Raw genomic sequence first — 23,286 nt, forward strand, 5'->3', positions numbered from 1 at the left:
TGTGTCTATTTCACACACACACCAATGCACATAAGCCGGTGGAGGCAATGAAGATAAGATCCATGGGGGTGCATGTGCTTTGCTTTGCCACACATTCTCAATGATATCGAGAGGGATGCACAAACATTCCAGCCTACTACATTCTCTGCATTTAGCACATCCCAGGCGCAACGTGCTGTGCTGGTCAGTAACCAGTAAGACGAAGTGGATGTAAAATGCAGAGAGGAAAGGCCCTTACAGAACTTTCTGTTATGTACCCTACAAGAACAAGGATGGGGATCCGAGGGCCTGTGGAACAGTTCAAGCATCTGCGTCAGTCACTATCACTTACACTCCCAGGCAGAGCTGGGCTTTTGCAGTTCTTGCAAATGAACGAGGGTTTCGGCTGTGCTCACACTATGACGGGTCCCGCAAAGATTCATTAATGGAATTTGGACTGAACTAGGCAATGTGTCGAATTCAGCTGAATGTTTGGGAGGTGAGGGGGGGAGCCAGTGCGTTGCATTTAGCTGTTGGGGGGAGCCATGGTGTTGAAATTAGCTGAACAGTGTGCAACTGTCCACCAACCCCCTAACAACTTTCCAATATTCTGCATACTCACCTTAAAACACAAACCAATACACACCATATCTCTACCGCAGCGAACCACAAACCGCACACACCGCACAGCACCAAACAAGACACTTAGCCAGCCACGCACAAATCTCCACATACACACTCATACACCACGAACTGATGCTACCAACATCACATCAAAACTCTCTTGTGCTTTTCCCTCTCAGTCCCACTAAGCACTCCCAGCCATGAGAAGGGGCAGAGGTGTGCAGTAGAAGTGGCAATAACATAACATAATTAATCTCACACCGCACCTGCAATGTGATGGACCCATCTCCAGCATTAGAATCGTCAGGAGGGCAGCTATTGCCGCTAATAAATGTTTCCAAGGTATGATAGCAGAAGAGGAAGTCAACCAAAGACAGGCCGGGCTCTCACAATGACACTGTTTAACCAAGCAAACAATATTTAAAGTATATGTCTCAAAATACTATATGTATACATAATGCTGAGTGGGGAAGGAACATTAATCTTAGTTCCAAAGCTTTTATTTTTTAAAGTATCGTTTTCTCTCGGCCCTGATGAAGGCTTTTACTATGCAAATATAAACTCGTTGAAACAGCTCTTTGTGCAAAGAGCCACATTCTCTCCCAAACTGTGCTGCATGGAACATTCTGCCACATGAACAAATTCTCCCTGCAACCATTCCTGAAGGTACAATTAATTCCATTAAGCGCAAACATGTAGACATGTGTGTTCTATGCAGTGAAAATCTCTAATAATACAAGTGTAATTAAAAAAATAATGACTACAAATTAAGGTGTAAGACGCGGTGCATACAAATACGCTCTAACAATACTGTCGACACAATATCAAGGGAAGTCAAACAAACCAACTATAAACCTCTCTTATGATCAATTACAATATTGGCTTAGTAGCCTCAGTAAACAATGCACAGCAGATCATAAATAATGCCCTTTGGACTGTCCCCATTGCTCTGATGCCAGATGCAACGAGCACACGACTGCTCGCTCCTTCATTGCAACAGTGGGACCAGGGCACTGTCAGGGCTATTGCGAGAAAACGTGCACTGATCTGAACTTCTACAAACTAAATCAATTTCTTAATTATAGGTACACATGTTGATGATGAAGTACAAGATCTGAGTACGTATATCAAAATACAAATTGTAACACATGTGTCCTACAGCACTTTGAGATCCTGCACCACTGTAAGGCTCGGCATCACATCTTAAAAAAAAAAATCCCAAAACGTGCACTCCAGCAACCATTTCCTCTGCAATGCGTTCAAAATGGACTCATGAATACAATATGGCTAATAAAGCTGGGATAAGGTGGCCCATGAGCCCTTCCCTCTCCCTTAGATCCCCTATAGTTAATCTGTATTCACATGCTGCGATGTTTTCTCAATCTGAATCTATTAAGCATCGTCTAGACCACTTAAAAAGATATAGCCTGTGTCCATCTTGAGCTTGTATGATACTAAATGGCAATCCAGTTCGAATATTAACATAACTGGAAACCATCTAATGCTGTTATCTGCTTTTACACCTATCGCTGGCCAGCAAGGGCATGATGTCCACATAAAAAGAGACGGGTGGACTCACTGCCCTTGCTTCCAAGGCTCTGATGGACAGCAAACGCCTGGGAAACAAATGCTGAATAACCACATCAAAGCAATCAGTGCCTATGTTCTCCAGGGAACCTTCTACTTCTGTAACAACCTATCACTTTAACGGGTTCACCTCCACCATACCCATAGAAAAGTAGTCTAATCTACGGCAATATGATATCCTTCCCAGTGTTGCCATATGCTGTGCCCTTTGGCCCATACAACCAAATCAGATAATTAGTGACTCCATGCACGATACATCTAGGATTTTCATTCCTACGCAAAAACCAGTAGCTCCATTGCCACACATGGCCACGTCGTTCATTGAAGTAAATAAGTGTTTTGCGTTCCAAAAGGACTTTGTGGGAATTGGGTATCCCTCCTGGGAGTTAATCCATATGGTCCACAATTGCACAGGAAGGAATTTGGTGTATCGAGAGATCCATTTGGTGTGTGGGGCGTCCATGCAGTGTGTGGAGATCCATTGGAGCCATTTCACAGCGTCCGTAATTCCACAAGAAGGAGTTTGGAGTATGGAGAAAACCATTTGCTGTGTGGAGGCATCCATTCAGTCTGTGGGGATCCATCGGAGTCATTCCACAGGAAGGAGTTTGGTGTATGGAGAAATCCATCTGGTGTGTGGGGGCATCCATTTAGTGTGTGGAGATCCATTTGAGTTGTTCCACAGGAAGGAGTTTGGTGCATGGACAGCTCTATTTAGTGTGTGGGGGCATCCATTCAGTTTGTGGGGATCCATTGGAGTCATTCCACAGGAAGGAGTTTGGTGTATGTAGAAATCCATTTGGGGTGTGGGGGCATCCATTCAATGTGTGGGGATCCGTTGGAGTCATTCCACAGGAAGGAGTTTGATGAATGAAGAAATCCATTTGGTATGTGGGGGCATCCATTCAGTGTGTGGGGATCCATTGGAGTCATTCACAGGAAGGAGTTTGGTGTATGTAGAAATCCATTTGGGGTGTGGGGCATCCATTCAGTGTGTGGGGAGCCATTGGAGTCATTCCACAGGAAGGAGTTTGGTGTATGTAGAAATCCATTTGGGGTGTGGAGCATCCATTCAGTGTGTGGGGAGCCATTGGAGTCATTCCACAGGAAGGAGTTTGGTGTATGAAGAAATCCATTTGTTGTGTGGGGGCATCCATTCAGTGTGTGGGGATCCATTGAAGTCATTCCACTGGAAGGAGTTTGGTGTATGGAGAGCTCCATTTGGTGTGTGTGGGCATCCATTCGGTGTGCGGAGATCCATGGACTGCATGAGGGGATCCAGTCAGCTGTGGCCTCACTACTGAATGGCTTTGTTCCCCGAGCAGGCATTTATATAAAAGCAAAGGAGTCGAGAGAGAAAATACAAAAGATGTGAATCAATTTAAAAATAAAATATTATCATTGTCAACACAGTGGGCCTATTTACTGTCTATAGCAGGACATAGTCAGAATATGGTCATTTGTTTGGGGGAATGCAAAAAAAGTTTCAACAACTAACATGCAATGTTTCCTGCAAAATAGCCCTCTACTTGTTGTTATGAGTGACACTATTTGTGCTCACTGTGTGTTATCGGAAACAAAGAGGCAAAGTGATAGGAAAGTTCAATGGCAGCAAAGGGGACCTCGATCCGTGTTTTTGCTGCTTGAGGAGAGCAATATTTGCCTGCAAACATGTCCAAAGCACAGAGCACAGCTATCCATAATAGGCAATATTGAATGGTAAGCAGGTCATAACTTCACGTCTCAAGGACAGGCTTCTAATTTACAAAAAAAGTCAATTACGTTTTTATGGCATTTCCAGTTCCCACATTCCTAATTACATCGCAGAAGCTTCAGTTACTCGAAATCTAAGCATTGATTTCTGCACTCGGGCAACATTTTCATATTCTGAGATAGCATATGGAGTGAACCAGCCAGGTCAGCTGATACAAAGAACTGAGCTTCTGATTGACTGATTGTTGTGGTATGTCTCAAGACATCTTCTGATAGAATTTAGCCAGAAAGAAGGGTTTAGGGTGTAGCCACCCTTTTATTGTGTTACCACTTGAGAAAGATTCTTAGAGAACAGCAGGAGGCGGGTTGTTCTAGAGTTTTATACCATTCATTATATGAAATGACAATATAAATATATAACAGGGCTTGCGGTAGAGGCCCTGTAGTTATGGTTAAGTTGCCCAATCCAGAGGAAGATCTGTTTTTAGGAGACTTATAACTTTGGTGCTGTTTGACGAATTTAAACGAAACTTTGAAAAAAAGGATATGCCCACCTCCGAATACTTTTGCAAAGTTTCATGTGGTTTTGTCAAGGGGGGGAGTTATAGGAGGATCCCAAAACTTTTGAAATCCAGATAGACATGAATGGAAAAAGAAATAGCTCACAGGTGCAGCCCAAACCACTGGACGGATTTGCATCAAACTTGCACGAGGATCGGCGGCCTGGTCGTGAAAGCATGTTCTTGAGAATTTGGTGTTAATCGATACCATAATTTTTTTCAAAAAACCCATAATGTACGCTAGCAATTTCTGTGTCTGGTCTGCAGGATAATTTCATGTTTTGGTGTCCACGGACGCCTCTGGGCCTATCAGGGAGCCATGTAACTTTCGCAGACGTATGCTCCCACTGATTGGTTAATTAAAAACATGAGTTGCATCAAAACCTTTTAAACAGACGCCATGTTGGATTTGGGAACTGTGCCCGTAGTTCACAGACATTGTGGTAAAAACATATAAAAAAACACAACATTACACTTGTCAAACAAATGAAACAATCTCTGTGGATGTGCCAGCAACATTGTAAACAGAACCCCTTGTAGGGACTTTTCATCAGAATCGATGTGGTATGTGATGTCATCAGTTATATCATCAATGATGCCATATGTCATATTTGATGTCCTGGGTGTTAGTCTTAGCCATGCATGGTGGTGGCATGAGTTATGGTTGCATAGCTTACCATACCTGGTGAATTTCAATGGTTTTTCGATTTTACCTTGCAACCATAACGTCCCTTTCATAACATTTTCCTACGAATTTCATGGTTTTTATTAGTGCAACTTAAACATAAAGTTGCTTTAACAATGTTTTTCAGGGAATTACAGTGACTCTATATATCTGGGAGACGGTTTGCCAGCTAAATAAGTACATTGTTTCATTTTAATTTTCTGATCCTGTGTCATACATTTTTTGAAAAATGACACAACTGCAAAGGTGCATGCAGTGCTGAGTGTTCTAGCCACAATTATGAGGACAACTAAAGTAAAAAGGTTGAAAACTGTGCCTCGATTATTTGGCTGAATAACATAGAGACATGTACCTTCATGGTTGAGAACTATGTACCTTCATGGGAGATAACGAGCACAGTACTCATGCAAGCTGCCCAAGGTTCCCCTACTCTAATTCTGTCCCTTTCTTTGGCGACATGTAACTTTATGGGAGATGGCGATCACTGTGTTCATACAAACTGCCCAATGCTCCCCTAATCTAATTCTGTACCTTTTCCATGAAGACATGCACCTTCATTGGGATGGCAAGCACTGTGCTCATGCAAGCTGCCCAATGCCCCCCTAATATAAAGTTGTCCCTTTTCCATGGAGACATGCACCTTCATGGGAGATGGGGAGCACTGTTTTCATGCACCTTGCCCAATGCTCCCCTAGTCTAATTCCATCCCTTTTCTATGGAATTGTGTACCTTCATTGGATATGGGATCCCAGAATGTAGTGGATGAGTGAGAGGCGCCACGCCCAACTGGATGATCCTTATTCATAGATTACACTCAACAGGCAAAATACATCTGCAATGACAATTCCTAAAATATAAGTCGGGTCTGATCCAAAGGTTGTCTTGTTTATTAGGTGCAGTTCCTGTCTGTGCCTGCATTCAGGACCTTACTGGCCCATCAATGCTCTTGCTTGTGACCTTGACACCATTCTTCTGGCCTCAGGAACTGGGTAAATTCCCATCACCTGCTCAGAAAGTGAAACATCTGGGGATCCATTTGATCAGGACCATCTTTTCCACACCAACCTGCAGCTGTCGGGCAGAACACCGAGGTTCGCCTCATGATGCTGAGAAGGGCAAGTCCTTTGCCACAGGCAAAGCTATAGACTTTCCAGTCACATAGTCAAGACAGCAAACAAAAAAGTAGAACCATGAGCGCCAGAGGGTCAACTATCAAACAGAGGATGCTCGTGATCATTTCTATATCAAAAGCCCTGTGCAAGCTTTTGAGCCTTGATCAGAAGTGGGCTGCTATTTTTCATCTGCGATTTTCAACCTGCTTCTGCGTGGTCTTGATCAAGGTCGGACTGGGACATGAAGTCACCAATGAAAAGGTAGCCACCTACAATGGCAAATTGCAATTCAGTTCTTCTTGGACACTTTGTCTACTAACCAAAGGGGTGTTTTCTGTCAAATGTAATGCACATAGTTTACAGACAAGCATATCTGATTATTAACATTTGTTATAACTACTGCAGTACCTCATCACACTGCTGCATTTTGGCCAAAAAAGTGTCCCTTTTCGAGCAAATAAATTGAGCAACTCTAGAATGTTGGGCCGGCTCTTCGGGCACTGTCCGATTGTCCTACGGGCCAGTCCTAGCCTGGTCTTGATAAAAATCCCTTGTTTTGCAGCCAGTGAAAACATGAAACAAGCTGCTGCTTATGAGATAAATGGGCCTGACAGTGTCATGAGATGAAGTAGTGAGGTTCTGAGGCACACCAAGTTGGAGTTGAGTGTGTGTGCGTGTGTGTGTGCCCGAGTGTGTGTCTGTGTATGGTCACAAAAAGCAGCACTAAAGCCGGATATACCTTATCATTAGGAGAGGCCTCTTTTGAGAGCCAAGGCCAAGAACTGCAGGGTTTCTTGGTTCAAAGTGTTAAAAGTGCGAGAATTGAGTGCATCCTGTCACAAGCATTCACATAACACATTGCTAAGCAGAGATGCTTCATCACGAGTGCTTTGTAAGCAGCAGTGATGCAGGTGTTCTGGGCAGGTGGCTCAGAAAAGCACAGCTGACATTTCAGGGTAAACACCCTCTAAGAGTCCTGAGCGTGTATTTAAAAGAAAACAGTGACACCTCTTCACAAGTGGCATCCCTTCCAACTGTAAATACACATGCTCCGGGGAGCACATGTCAAGTTGCTAACATATTAGCAGATAGCGTATCAGCTACATTCATGACATTGTCTCGGGAGGGTAGCTCAGGGGCAACGAGCTCGCCTTGGAAGCAAGGCGCGCTTGGGTATTAAGTGCGCTTTAAATAACCTATCATATTTAGCCAGCTATCCTATTGGCTCACATTGATACTCGCTTAGCAGCTGTCAGTAACAAATCTAGTCTTGGATGCGTTGTTTTAACTTCTGGCTGTCAAGCTAGTCACACCCAGGGGTGGACTGGCCTGTACGGAACTCTGGAGATTTCCCGGTGGGCCTCTGCACCCTGGGCCTCTTTTCTGTGGTATTTCCAAATTGTCTCATAGGAAAAGCAATGGGCTTGCTGAAAATGTGTCATTTGGGGCCACTTTGAACTTTATTTCCAGGGCCTCTTTTGGTCCCCAGTAATTATTTCCAGGGCCTCTTTTAGTTCCCAGTCCAGCCCTGGTCACACCCGGAAAAACACTGAGGGCTCCTGCAAGCATAAGCAACTCTGTACCACCTGATATAATGTGCGTAATGAAATGCAATGGGGCAGCACGGGTCTGGACACTAGTGTAGCGAATCCCAAATGCCACAGACAATAGTGCTGAGTGAACATAGGCGCCGGCCAGCGTGCGCTTCCAATGCAAGGTACAACATGTGATCACAATACATCTCACTCTTGCCAAGTATTGGAAAATGATGTATTGCTGCGTTATAGAGTAAAACACTGAAGGCCCGCTTCGTGGAATTTCTTTTCACGGTTCACAGTGACCTTGCACTGCTAAAAAGTGACTTTGCACTGCAGACACAAACCCTGTGAAAAGGGTACTTTTGCAGTGCAAACCTGTGCAATGATGAGTTGGTTAGGCTCAACACAGCCACGGTGGACTTGAATGGCGCAGCGCGTGATCGCAAACTATAGCACACATAACTGATGAATAAGCTCCCTCTTTCATGGATAATAGGCCTTCACAAAGCCACGTGTGTGGGCAGATTCTCTCTCTTTTTTAGAATGCACCCACAGAATGCAGCTATTCCTGTCGCTTGCTTATGCTCTTGGCATTGTGCGCCCCCAGACTGGGGAACCTCATACCTGTCCCCATCAGACTCATGCACTTGAGAAAAAAAGTGGAAACCCTCCTCTTCAAAGGGGGCCTACTTCACAGTCATAACAGTACAACCCCATGAACACGGCCATACCGTTATCCCCCTGATGACCACCCTCCTCTATACCCCGCTCGATCAACACCCCAAATCCCCTCTCAGTATCATTTGTTTGATAGGAACTGTTTTCCGCTTTAATCGCCTCATCTATGCACTTAGCCTCAGATAATGCACACCACGACATTGCTTCCTGAAGTTAGAGTCACGCTCAAAAAATGCCAACAACAAACTAGAATCAAAAAGATGATTCCAAGTAAAATGTGTTTCTTTTGTAGGGCTTCGGGTCTCTTTGACAAAGTCTTATCAAGTCTGTGTTTGGGTTTCATTGTCCAAGGTAGCCTGCGTTCTCTGTTCACAAACAGCCCTGTGCATGGCAGCACACACTGGCCAGTGTTGCAGTGGTGCGCATGGCAGCACACATTGGCCAGTACTGAAGTGGTGTGCATGGCAGCACATGCTGGCCAGTGTTGAATTGGTGTGCATGGCAGCACACACTGGCCAGTGTTGCAGTGGTGCGCATGGCAGCACACACTGGCCAGTGTTGAATTGGTGTGCATGGCAGCACACACTGGCCAGTGTTGCAGTGGTGCGCATGGCAGCACACGCTGGCCAGTGTTGCAGTGGTGCGCATGGCAGCACACACTGGCCAGTGTTGCAGTGGTGCGCATGGCAGCACACACTGGCCAGTGTTGGAGTGGTGCGCATGGCAGCATACACTGGCTAGTACTGAAGTGGTGTGCATAGCAGCACATGCTGGCCATTGTTGGAGTCATGTGCATGGCAGCACACACTGGCCGTTGGAGTGGTGCACATTGTGGCACACACTGGCCAGTGTTGGAGTGGTGTGCCTGGCAGCATGGCAGCACACACTGGCCAGTGTTGGAGTGGTACGCATGGCCGCACACACTGGCCAGTGTTGGAGTGGTGTGCATGGCAGCACACACTGACCAGGGTTGAAGTGGTGCACATGGCAGCACTCACTGGCCAGTGTGGAGTGGAGCCACACAGGACAAGGAGGATGATGTGCAAATGAAATACTCTGGAGTGGGATCCATGCTTACTGTCCCTGGCATCTTAACCCCAGCATCCTAGCTTCACCTTGCATTCAGCTTTCGCATAGCCATTGTGTTTCTGTCTGAGCACGGGCGCAGGTAGTGCTGACGGGTGGTCAAATTGTCCCAGATCCGGGATCTGGCAAAACATTTCTCCCTAAAGAAAACCATGTGCACCCTTCATTTGGTTTAGTTTCGTAAAGAGCGCCCCGGGTGGGATTCAAACCCAGGTTCTTAGGACCAGTGGAAAGACACACACAAGACCACTTGAACACTAGTCGGGATGCCTGTGAAACCCCTTGGAAGGGTTGTACTTTGCAGACAATATTTCAATCCAGATTTTTAGGTTCGAGAGTTGTGTACCTTTCATACTTTGCCAGCAACATTATAGGAAACGCTCCACTCGGGTTATTCCCAGGTGTTCGTGATTATTCTTCTCAGTGTCAAATGTTTATGTGTGGGGGGTTGAGAACAGCCCCCCACACCCGTCGGTGGTGGGACCACACAGTAAAGAATCTCCATTTCCGTCATTTGGTGAAGGTAGAACAGCACCCTCTAGTGTTGTATGTATCACCAGGTAACCTTAGCAACCACCACAAACGCTAGTCTATCATGTGGGTGCCAGTCAAGGTGTGAGTCCTACAAATGCATGCTGTGGCCAAGAGGCCTAAGCACAGTTTCATGAATGTGCCTATTTCATTAGCATTCATTAGGTACTAGGGCCAAATGCTGGCAGTGTTCTGGGGCTCATGCAATGAGACCCACATCTGCAGGTTTACAACCAACCATTCTCCTGCAAGCGTTTGAAACACTGCGGCAGTTGCCATGTGCTCGTCCGTTTCTAAATGAGTACAACTAGTGCCTCAATTGCCATGCGAAATTATGTGCGATATTAATTTGAGATAGTATAGGTCAGGCCGTTAGGAGCCCACAACAGAAATGCAGATGCAAACTGCAGGTCAGAGGTCACGACTCGACCATTCATCCTTCTAAAGTGGATAAGACATGTACCATCGTGTTACTGTCCCGGGATGCCTGTGGGCTTAGGAGACATTTTTCTATGAACAGGGTGAGTCTTCCTTCATGTGCGAAGAAAGTGTAACTTCAAAGGCCTTTTTTACAGTGGTAGGTTTCGCCTGAAGTCATGGTGACGCAGCACTACTAGAAGTGAAGTACAACAAGGAAATGTTGCAATTCGGAAAGTGACGTAACTGAGAATTACTTTTGCTTAGTCAGTATCACAATGATTCACGTCACGGCCAAGCAGAGTGTGTTATTTTCAATCTGTGTCCACCTTAATTTAGAAAACTCACCCACTCACAAAGGCAATCTGCCTGTTTCCCTTTCCCTCCATGACAAGGTTATCATTTCAACCGCATGCGCACTGGGCAAGCTCTCACAGAAGAACGCAGACAGCATTATACACGATTCACTCCTTTATTTGTCTGATTTTAAATACCTGTACTCGTGTGTAGTGAAGGCTTGTGGCTGCCTGGAATGAGCAGGGCGAGATGTCCCAGGCTATGAATGTTCAGGAGCTCCTTTGGAGATACCCGGTTTAGAAGGGCATTCTAAACTTGCGAGAATGTATTAGAGCTAGCCAGCCTGCCTCCAAGTCTGCCCGAAGGCAATTAAAGCATGCTTTCTCAACAGGACTATGAAATAAGCCTAACAGCCATAGCAGAATGTTGCCAGCGCCTCTCCCAAAAAAATCCAGTCTAAATTCAGAAAGATACCCTCAGGCTTTCTGTGTTATACAAAAACAAAGAAAACGGTAAATCGGTGCCACAAGGCATTTTCAATAACTTTAAATGTATATCCATTTGTATGTATAATATACCTGTTCTATGAGTATACCTTAATCAACATCTTGCATCAAAATCAGAGAGCAGATATAAAAATATCTGCCTGAGGAGCAACCGGCTGATGCCCTGTCGAGAGTATAGACCTGATCCTTTCCTGCAAGGGCGGGATTTCCTTTGGAGACCGGTCGGTGTACCCCCTGAACGAGGCAGGGCGCATTCCTTCCATAGCACCAGCATAATGCCAGAGAGCCGAGCCGTGCCAACCAATGTGCAGTAAACAATCCAGAGCGATGGCTGCCTCCATTTTCTGGAGAAATCTCCTTTGCATCGAAAAAATCAATTTACTATGTTGCCGCCCAATAATAATCTTGATGAGGGCGTTTTCTGATTTTTGAAACTGAGCCAAATTTGAAACTCCAGTGTGGAAATGTTGCTGGGTGCAAATCCACATAATTGCCCAACGCTTCCTTGATTGGTACTCCGGGCGCATCACTCCACCTGTGCCGTCCACGCTGTAATTCCACAGTGTCCATGGTCCTTGGTGACTGAGACCCGCTCACCCTTGCACCCCCGGTGTGTGTGCGCCTAATCTCTCTGAGCTGGCATTTATATAAATACAATGCTGTCTACAAACCTCAAAACATGCAAATCAAACGTTAAATAAAATATTATCATTGTCAACACCGAAGGTCTATTTACTGTTTAGAAAAGACCATATTCAGAAAAGTGTCATTTGTTCCTGGGAATGCAAAAAAGGTTATCAACCAACAGGCAGTGTTTCGTGACAAAATATGTGTTGTAAAAGAGGTGACTATGTGTGCCCACTTGGGGCTGCCTGTTACTGCAAAACAAGCTGGTAGTGGAACGTGCTATGAAAGGTCAGCAGCGGCAAGGGAGACCTCAACCTGTGTTATTCCTTGAGGAGAGCCATATTTGCCTGCAAACAAACCAACAAGAAGTAAAGCTGCTTTCCATAACAGTCGCTATTGAAGGGTAAGCAGGCCGTGCTCTCTGGGTCTGAAGGACAGGTATTACATGCAAATGATATTGAGTCTGCTGAAGCCTGAGCCATCAAACGCGCGTTATATTTTTTGTATTACTAAGCAATATAGACCATGAACATATTTTGAGGAGTGGCGGCCGCATTTTCTTTACTTAATGAACATTATTTATATACAACGTGTGGTCATGACTCCCTTGCTCCAAAAATCATATGGTGAAATATTGCCACTTTGTATATATACGTAGAGCCATGTTCCACAGAGAATGCGCGGTGGTTTATTCTGCAGGACAAGTGAACAGAGAATTAGAGTCCCAGTGAACGCCTCCTTCTCATTTTTAATATCGAAGGATAACATCATGAGACACCAGGAATCATCTGGTGGATCAGCCGAAGCTCCCTGTTCCCCAGCAGCAAACCCGAACCAGATGAAAAATCCTGTTAGTGTATTAATTTCCCCCTTCACTGAGGAGGCCAAACAAGGCTGAAACATGTCTGAAGTTGCTTGTGTTTCTGTGCAGAGGGGACCTGGCCTAGCAGTTCGGGCTGGGCTGCTACAATTGGTGGTAGTAACTGACTGATTTGCATATGGCTGGACCCCTTTTGCAAAGCGCAGACAGGCAAAATTTCGGTGGTGTGCTGGTTTGCCCAGAGAAGTGCCAGTGGTTCAGACTTATTCAAAACCTTCCATCCATCACTTTGTTAGTTGTAGTATGTCTCCCATTGTGAGAGAGGGTATGCCCAGACGTGGGTCCCTTGCTCGCTGCGCCACAGGGAACCAAGCTGCACCACACTGAGGCACAACAAGGCCGAAACATGTCTAATGTTGCTTGTGTGTCCGTGCAGAGGAGACCTGGCCTAGCAGTTTGGGCTGGGCTGCTACAGTACCTGCCTGATTTGCATATGGCTGGACCCCTTTTGCAATGGCGCAGACGAGCTAAGAAACAGTGTCGTGGAAGGTTGCCTAGAGCAGTACAAGTGCTTCAGATTTATTCAAAACCTTCCACCCGTCACTTTTTTGGTTGTAGTGCATTAAACGCGACAGCATTTGGTACGACCACCAGTGCTCAATGAAGGCAACAGGTCTGATTAACAAAACAAGCTCTAAGGGTGTGTAAAAGCGTTAGCGCGTGCGTTAAGATTGCACAGCGCAAAATGCATTGCATGGGGAAAAGATTTACAGAAATAAGTGCACACAGGAACCTGCAGTGCAAAGAAAATAGGTTTGCGTCCGACATGCCCACAACACACCCCCAGTGCAAAGCAAGGTCCTGCTGTACAAGACTTTTTTGCACGCAATGTGAACCATGTCACTAGATAAAGCAATGATGGTTAAAAAGTGCATGATAATTACTCACTTGTAATCACCATTTCTTCCACCTACATCAACCATTCCTAGTTCCAGTAGTGCTAAAATATGCACACCCCAAATGCTAAGTGCACCTACAACCACTATTCCTAGTCCCTGTACTCTCACAAATCAGCACATCCAAAATGCAAAGTGCACCTGCACCCACTATTCCTACTCCCTGTGCAAATACCAATCTGCATGTACCAAATGCAAACTGCGCCTACACCCACTATTCCTACTCTCTGTGCAGCCACCAATCTGCACACTACAAATGCAAAGTGCACCTACTCCCACTATTCCAACTTGTGTGCTTTACACACATAAGTTACAGCTGACATCACAACTGTCCATGACAGAAGAAGGATCAGTACCCCAACCACTCCCAAGGAACATTGGGAGTGACCAGTGCTGTGGACCATGACCAACCAATATGCAACGGATCTTCTGTACCAGCAGAGCACACCCTGAAATGGAGCAGCCTGTTCTCTCGAGCCCACTGCAAAAGCCTCACAACAACCTGGAGAGCCAGATCAGCTGAAGCTCTCTATTCATCCCCAGCAAAGTGGTTGCTTCGTGGTCCATGCATCTTGAACAATAGTGAATGCGCCAGTGCAGGTATCCAGCCAGCAAAATGATTGCACAGAAAACTATCCAGCATTACACTGATTTCTGTCCTTGCGATATATGTCACTGTCCAGGACACAAGCAACAGCATAATGGTGGACACTGTTAAGGATTTCAATCAGGTGACACACACCTTGGTCTCAGCCTACGATGTAGCGCTCAATTGAGATGCCTTTCTCTTTATTTTGTGTGTATTCAATTTGAGATGGTACACAACTCTTCTCACACCCCCTTATTCAAATAGCCTGGGTCACAATGGACCATGAACCAGGCCGGTTTGTGAAATTCCAAGATTTATTTATTCTTTAAATCAAATGAAATCATACAGTTTATAATATGGGGCAGCAATCACCAATGGGGTGATAATTACAATAGAAATGTAAGCAATGCACTTGGTTAACCTTCTAGTAGAACATATACAAAGCACACATGAGTAGGAGCACTTTTTGAATTAGGAGAGATAGCACCCAAGTTAAGGTTTTCCCCCTGCAGTGTTCCCTCAACCCACAATTAATCAAATTTGGAGTGGATGGAAAGAATCCGCGTGTAGTCAGGAATAAGAGACAGAAAACAGAATCAAAACCCAACCTTCCCTCACAAAATAAGAGGTGAGAATGGATTTTAAACACTTTTGCAATTGCATGAAATGACACTCGGAAATGGCAGATAAATAAATAATGTGCGGTTTAAAACTTTGAGGTAAATATGATTTCTCACAAAGGCAGTAATTTATAAACACTAGCAATCACAAGGCAATGGATCACCAAGAGCATACAATTCGAAAACGAGTGGAAAGTTTAAAACATGCTGCAGCCAAATGACACGTCTGAAAACTTGCAATTTACCTAATTCCTGTTTAAAATGCCATAAACTGTTTCTATGAAAAACGGGTGAAATACTCTGATTTGCAATGCAGTTTATGGGCTGGGGGAAAGATGTATATCACAGGAACAATATAAAGGTGAAATGATAGTGGTAGTTGAAGATTTGGATGTGATTTTCAGAATGGAATGCGGTTTAGTTTTAGGAAAAAAGAGCAGTTAAAAGTGAGAAAGTCGGTTTTGAAAGAAAGGCAAATTTGACTTAAACTAAATTATATAGACTACATTGTTAAAGAGCAACGCAGTAAGCTCCAAGGTTGATTCGTGAGGTCAACCTTATCACCCCAGCGTTCAACATCAACTGGATATTCGTATGAGTACTCACAATATAACTAAGGGCTTAGGATTTGCACGAGACAGAAATGAAAAGAGAGATGGCGATAGCTCTTAGAAAGTCAAGAGCAGGGTGCACGGATAATTCTAACAGTTTTAACAAGTTACCAGGGTATAGATAGGATTGCTTACAGGGTGTAATACAGATAAAAGGGTCAAGATGGGATAGACTATGGGTTATGGGATGCGGGATACTCACAGTCCACTTTTGAATCTGGGATTTTGGTTAGTCAAAAGGGTCTAGTCACCACACGGCAGACACGCCTTACAGCAAAAAGCTGGGCAGTTCTGGTCACTGGATGGCAAGGACAGCTGGGAAATTCTGGTCACTGGATACTAAAGGTCAACTGGACGGCAGGATTGCAGTGGGCCTGCAGTTAGTGGGCCGCAAGCCGGTCTGATTTCAGGATGCAAAAGGTACCGCCACTTTCCCCTTTTTTCTAATGGGATATCAGTGTTTTTTTTCTGGGCCAATGGCCTTGCTGGAGTAGGAATCAGCTATGCTTGGGTTTTGCAATGGGCTCTGGAGTAGGGTCAGCAATGCTTTGGTCTTGTATGGAAAATCTGGAATCAGTAAGATGAATGGAGATCAGGAACGCAGCGCAGGAATTCAGGAGCGGGTGTCTCCAGAGTTCTGCTAGGAGCTCGTATTTATAATGCATAGTGACATCATAGGCTAAATGGTGGGCAGACTTAGCTAAGCACGGTTCTAAATGGCATTACCCAAATTGACCTTTTAAAATGGACATTTTGCACAATTGACCTAATTATAGTGGTCCTAATTGACCTTCCGCACAATTGACCTTGATATTATTTTAGTTATTTTATATATGTATTGGGTTGGTTTTGGATTATACATAATATAAGGGGATTGGGTGGGCGGTTGCTGAAAGTTTATGGTGGTTCCCTTTTGTTTCTGGTATCCTCTCATCGGAAATCTGTTTCTGGACATCCCCCCATGCAGCCACTGCAGTTTGATTTAATTTTATTTATTTTTGGCTCTCAATTTAAGAAAACCTGCTGAATAGAACCATCTCATACATGTATCTTCACAGCACAATCCCCTTTCACATTGCTAGGCAAGGAGAAGTTTTTGTTCAACATTGTTGAGGCACTAAAAACTAGGCTTTTTGTCTAGAAGGCTTCCCTTTGTATGATCCCTGTCATATGCTCCTGCATTGAATGATACACTGTATAATACTGTTATGTAACTGTACCAACCAAAGCCAACGTTATATACTTTTTGGGCCGCTTATTTTAACCCTCAAGCATGCCTTCTTAAGTATCCTTGACAGCGCCTCTATGACCGTGGGCTGTAGCACGCTCTACAAATGCAAAATAAATAAATAAATAAAATTGTACTTTTTAAAAGGCCTTTTTTTTCCTTTAGTTTGCAAAACCCATTTTGACCCATGTGGAGCAATATTGTTTTACAGCCCTAGTTAGTTTCTGGTAGGCAGCAGTTTTGCTTGAAACACAGATGAACTGAGACTGACATAGCCCAGAGCTGGAGTTTCTTTGAATTATTGACCCTTGACACTTTGTAACTCAAAAAGTTAAGCTTTTCCTGTGCGGTGGAAACTGCAGTTTCTTTGGGCCTTTTTCAGATTTGGCTTGACAGAGCTTGTCATTCAGTGGTTGTGCTTGGTTTTACCGAAGCACAATGTTAATGTGGATAAGCATGGCAGGGTCTTATTAATAAAATATTGTGATAAGGAATCAGAGGAAAAAGAACATCAGAGCGGCATCATTTTTAAATGTGAATAATACCCTTTTTCCATGGAACTTTGGGCTGGCAGCAAAGCAGCGCAGCTTTTTCACTCTATTTCTTTTGTATATGTAAGAACACACTGGCAGACTTCCTCAGTATGCCCCCTTGTTCCTTCCTGTCCAATATGTGCTTGGCAAGATGGTGCAGCCATCTTTTTGTTGCTGCAAAAAGCAGCTTTGAGGCCACGGTGCTCACATGAGCCAGTGCAGCCATTTTGCTAGTGACTACAGATGCGCAGCTTGGTGATGTGGGGAAGTACTGCTGAGTGGGTAAATATATCACACAAATCTTCCCTGACTCTTCTGAGATTCCGAGTCGAGGGAGAGTTGGGCAACGTGGGATTCATCAGGCCGGCAAAACAGGGTTTATCAGGTATAAGTCCTTCCATCATTAGGGAGCGGTTCGCCACGATCCTCTCGCGGTCTCTTGATGGAGCGTGGAACGACACTCACAGCTTACTCTTGGATCTTTCTTTGTGGTGTGGAATGACACCCCCAGATTTTCTTTGATTTCTCCCTTCCAGGTCGCCGGGGAGGTTTTCCATGGTCTTTGAATAGGTGCAACCAGTACGAATCTATTAAATAAATGAGAACTGGTTACTTCATTTTCCCACTAACTGCCTTCCAATAGGGTTGACAGCAGTGGGACAGGCATGCACTCAATAATGACAATTGACAATGAAGAAAAATACTCCCTGTTACTTAATTATACCTATAAATCTGAACAGTTCCCTTCTGGTTCTTCTTTTTCTTGTTCTTATGCATTAGATGTCTCCTCTATTTCATTTTCTCTTGGCTCCTCAATTTGCTACGAATTGTGCCTAGGGTGACAACTCTTTAGCTGATTAATATGGACCCATTTATCTTCTGTCACTTCTCCTTTGGGGATGCGGATTCTATAGGCGACTGGTGAAATTGTATTTACAATTTCAAAAGGACCGTGCCAGGTCTGGCTCCTCTAGAAATTATACAAATAAACCCTGTCTCCTACTTAGTATTCCTTTTTGGTTGTTTTTAAATCATATTGAGTCTTCATACCCTCTGCAGATTTTTCCAGATTCCACTGAGCGTACGCAAAAGCATGTTGATGGTGTTTCCTTAGATTCTCAACATACTGATGTGTTGTGGAGGCGTTTATCAATGTCTGCTCTTGTGTTCTATAGAGCAGATGCTGAGGTAGCACCATCCTTCGTTCAGTCATCAGCTCAAATGGAGACATCTTGATTGCAGAAGAAGGTGTAGATCTGATCGCCATCAAGACAAGTGGTAATCGGATGTCCCAAATTGACGCAGAGTCTGCCACTAACTTTTTTAGAATGCTCACAATGGTTTTATTGTACCTCTTAACTCCACCACTAGAGCACTGTGGCATGCAATGTGAAGTTTCCTTTTTACCACAAGTATCTCCCCCATCTTTGTCATCACTTCGCTGGTGAAGTGACTACCCCGGTCTGACTCAATCCTTTGGGGTAGGCCAAAACGCGAGAAGATGTGGTTGATCATCAGGACAGCTGCTGTTTCTGCCTTGCAATTTGGGGCTGGGGGACATTCCACCCATTTGGTAAACAAGCATGTTACGGTTAACATGTACTATTTCCCCCTAGAGGAGCGAATCACAGGCACTAGGAAATCTACTTATAAATCTGACCAAGGCAGTGTCATCCCCCTCTTCTGGAGGGGAGCTCGGTGTGTGAGTGATGTTGGCTGAAATTGTGAACACACAAGACACCCCTTCAAGTATTGATCGAGGTCCTACCCCATGTGTGGCCAGTATGCAACCTCCCTCAAGATTTTGAAAGAAGTGTGAAACCCCCGATGACCGGCTGTGGCCGCGTCATGGGTGTGACTTAGCATCAGGCTTTGAAATGAGGTAGGTACCACCCACTGGTCACAGCCAGAGATGGATCTCCTAACCAACAAACCCTCTTGGATTCGGGACATCTTTGGACATTTCATCAACACCCTGAGGTCTTCTTTCCCAATGTAATCGGTATCCATCAGGGGAAAGTTCTCAGGGTCCTCAATGTGTTGATAACATTTGCCAATAATGAGATCCTCTTTTTGTGCTGTGAATAAATCAGCATCTAGGGTCTCCTTACTCCACTGGGCAGTTGAGAGTTCATTATGAGCATTTGTCTTAGACCTAGTGATAGCAGTGACATGGATTTCCCCCAACAGGGACTCGATCTCAAGGTGATCCCCCTGGATGGCTCCAGTTTTGGCCAACTGATCAGCTAAGTCATTTCCAGTTTTGTCTGGCCCCTCTATTCTGGAATGACCCTTGGTCTTCTTCCAATAGGTGGTCATCCCACTAGAGGTGACCCAATCATCTATATTTTGGATTAGCTTGCCATGTTTGAGAGGTTTGTTATTAGCACATAGCATGCCTCCAATTTACCAGGTGCTCCACGAATCCGTTCCGGACAAAATCTGAATCAGTGATTATGACCAGTTCGTGGAGTTGGTGTTGGATGGCAGTGAGGATGGCCTGGTGAACTGCCATCAACTCCGCCACCTGACCACTACGGGGACCGATTTTGTACCCAGCGGAGGGTTACGGGGCATCAATCCCCCAGGCATTCCCAAAGCCGGCCACCAGTTCCTTTTCCCTGTTGTTAACTTGGTAGGAGCACCCATCCACATAAACTGTGGGCATTCCCTCGCACTTGTACTCTTCATAGACTTCATGTTGTCCTGGGTTTTAAGACTTTCGTCCTCAAGACAGTTCTCTCTGGCACAATCATGCAAGTCAGCCAGACCTTGCGTGAGGGGACTCTTCTTGTTTTGGTCATATCTGACCTCCATAGGAAAGCCTTGCATTGACAGAATCCAGGAAGTAATTCTGGAATTACTCACATTTCTGGCCCGATTCTGTCACTTTGGAGGTATTGCAAAGATTAGTGTGGAGTCTCCACTATGATGTGTTCCCCCTGGATAAATGGACGGTAATTTTTCAATGCCCACACCATTGCCAGGAGTGACTTCTCACAATCATTGAATTTTTCCTCCACACAGGATAAAGTCTTTCTGGCATAGGAGATGACTTTATTGACCGTGTCATGCTTTTGATATAATACTGCTGTCAAGCATGTATTCGAGAACCCTGTCTCCAAAAGAACTCCTTATTTTTTTAATGGGTAAGCTAGACAAGGCGCTTGTGAGAGGCTTCTTTTGAGTTGCTTTACTGCCTCTGCTTGTTCTGTACCCCACTCCCACTTGACCCCCCCAATCAACAGATGGATCAGGGGTCTTGTGATCTCTGCGTAATCCTCAATGATCTTCCTACTGTAATTAGTCAGTCCAAGGAGGCCTCGTAGCTCACACAGAGTTGTGGGGTCTTTAAGTTTTAGGAGTGCTTCCACTTTCTTCTCCTGGGGACTGAGACCCGCAGGAGTTATTTCATATCCCAAGAAGTTGACACTGGTTCTGCACCACTGCACCTTTTGGAATGATAGTTTTGGCTCCGGCAACACTCAACTGTGTCAGAACATAACCGATTTCTGCTATGTGTTCCTCCACAGTTGAGCTTTTTATCAGGACATCATCCACATAGGCCAGGTTACCCCTTTCACCCAAATCAGGCATGGCCTTATGTAGGAAGATGTTGAATTTGTTGCCGGAGTAGATGTATCCAAAGGGAGTCTGGATCCAGGTGTACTGCTGCCCTCGAAGGTAAAGGCCAGCTTGTATTCATCCTCCCTAATGACAGGCACCGTCCAGTATCAATTGGTCAGGTCAATGACAGTATATACTTTTGACCCCTGGATCTGGGCCAGTCCCTGGTCAATGTAGGGGAGAGGCCATTGGGACATGTGGACCCGTTTATTCAGTTCCCTCAGGTCAGCACAGAGTCTCCACTGGGCATTCGGTTTTAAAATCCCAAGCACCGGATTATTAAAGGTGCTGTGGACTGGACGAATTATCGCATGAGACTCAAGGTTTTTGATGATTTCCGTCACGGACTCCATTGATGCGAGATGCAAGCGGTATTGCTTCACAAACACTGGAGTCATTCCAGGGACTGTGGGAATTGTTGTAGTGTGGATTTCGGTGCGACCACAGTTGTACGAGTCCACCGCAAAGAGATCTTGAAAATCTAAGAACTCTTGTTTCATCTTTTGCTTTTGCTCCAGAGTCTCAAAGGCATCAGCTAGGTTGACTCGCTCTTCAACCATTTGCCTAAAGCAGGGAAAGACTTCCGGTTTTGCTATCTCAGCGGCCTCCTCCAGCTGGGTGGAGAGGTCCGGGGTTAGAGTATTGACCTGGACAGAGGGTTTCAGGTAGGAGAGGCTGTCATTGTGGATGTGGAAGATCACCTCATTCTGCCTGATGTCACAGGTAACCTCTTCCTCACCGTAAGGGCAGGAAGAATACACCAGGAAATTCCCCCCTTGCCGGGTGAAGATCCTGTTTGGTGGTAAGTCATTGTCTCTATCATTGTCAAAATAGTCATTGGGGATTGGTCCTATAAGTTCATTTCCTAGATCCATGGAAAAATGGCGGTCATCAACCACCATTCCAATAATGGTGCCTGTGGCCTGAGTGATACTCCTAAGGTCGCTGTTATCCATCAATATTGGGAATGGCGTTGTGTTCTACATTGACTAATGGTGTTGGGTTTAACCCCAACCCCTGCTGTTGGAAATGGGCATTTAGGTGTACATATGCGTCAGGATTTTGCAGTTTCTGTCCTCTTTTAATTTTTAATTCAAATTGGAATAGTCGGGTCTGTCCTGGGATGGTGACCTCATCTCCAACTTGAACTTCAACTGCATACAGCAGCAATTGGGCTGACCGAAATGCTTTGTCTGAATCATCAAAGCCCATGGGATTGCCCCCTAGTCGGGGTCAGGCTTTGTAATTTATCAGGTCCAAATTAATGGCAAAACGATTGAGAATGTCACTTCCTAAATAAAATACAGCAGGGACATCCCGCACAACCCAACAATTATGTTCTATGCTTTTGTTACCTATAGAAATTTTGAGCATACACCTGCGAGGCAGGAGATGTTTGGAATTGGGAGATTCCAGACCCATTTCCCACTTATCGATCAATTTAAATGTGGGAATGGCTGCATATTTTGGGAGCTTTCGGAACAAGGCTTCTCTGATGAAGCTCTTACAGTTGTTCATGCACACTTGGGTGAGAACAGATTCCTTCCCCTCATTTAACTGAATAGGGAGGAAAAACTGTTTTTTCTGAATATCAGCTAAACTTTGAGCTGATTTCTCATCACTTTTGACTATTGAATTGGGACTTTCAGATTGTGAATCAGTATACAACTTCAAAGTATTTCCTTCCAGTGAGGAATGCCACTTGAAACTGGAAGGAAGGTTGATTTTCAAGAATGGAAAGGAGTTCCCATCACCAGTTTGTTGTCCTAGAGCAATTACTGTCACGTCAGGTATTTGATTGTTCTGGAAATGGAACTCAATATGATCAGGTTTTTGTTCAACCATATGGCATTATGCCATTTAAACTAACATGGTTGACACTCTGTTTCAATTTTATTGGCCTGTTCGTCTAAGTCCAGAGGACTTTATTCACACAGTCTATTAGGGGGGACAACCTGCGCAGGATATCATTCCCTAGTAGACAGGGTGTGACCCCTGGAGTCACGACTATGACCGGGTGTTTCACCTCGGGTGTGTCACCCAATTTTTATTTCCAAATCCGTTCTCCCCTCGACAGGAATTTCATTCCCATTGAAGTTTTGGCGTTGTTCAGGAAGAGGGGTGAGAGGGATTTGGTATCTTTCCCCCCTTCCTGAATTTAGCTGATCAAAGGCTCTTTTTGACAGAAGAGCGGCTTGGGATCCAGTGTTCACCAGCGCTGCAAATGTACATTGCCCTTGCACTTGGACCGGGGCATAAAATCTACCCTCTTTCTCCTCCAATGGGCATCCCAGGCAATCTGGGTGGTCAATTTCTTTATTTTAGACTCCGACACAAGGGTAGTTTGGGCATAATTCTATGT

The 23,286-nt window shown here is 44.8% G+C and overlaps 1 long non-coding RNA gene across 1 annotated transcript; it reads right to left on the bottom strand.

Annotated features, from left to right (window-relative positions):
- Positions 1-1,068: 1,068 nt before the first annotated feature.
- On the bottom strand, positions 1,069-11,909 carry LOC138582728 (uncharacterized). Its single transcript, XR_011305066.1, has 2 exons — positions 11,005-11,909; positions 1,069-3,498 (listed from the first exon to the last, which is right to left on the bottom strand). It is a non-coding gene; the product is annotated as an uncharacterized lncRNA (long non-coding RNA).
- Between the last annotated feature and the right edge of the window lie 11,377 nt (positions 11,910-23,286).

The sequence above is a fragment of the Ambystoma mexicanum genome, chromosome 3q (assembly GCF_040938575.1).
Source record: "Ambystoma mexicanum isolate Mex_15411 chromosome 3q, UKY_AmexF1_1, whole genome shotgun sequence".
NCBI classification, from domain to species: Eukaryota; Metazoa; Chordata; class Amphibia; order Caudata; family Ambystomatidae; genus Ambystoma; species Ambystoma mexicanum.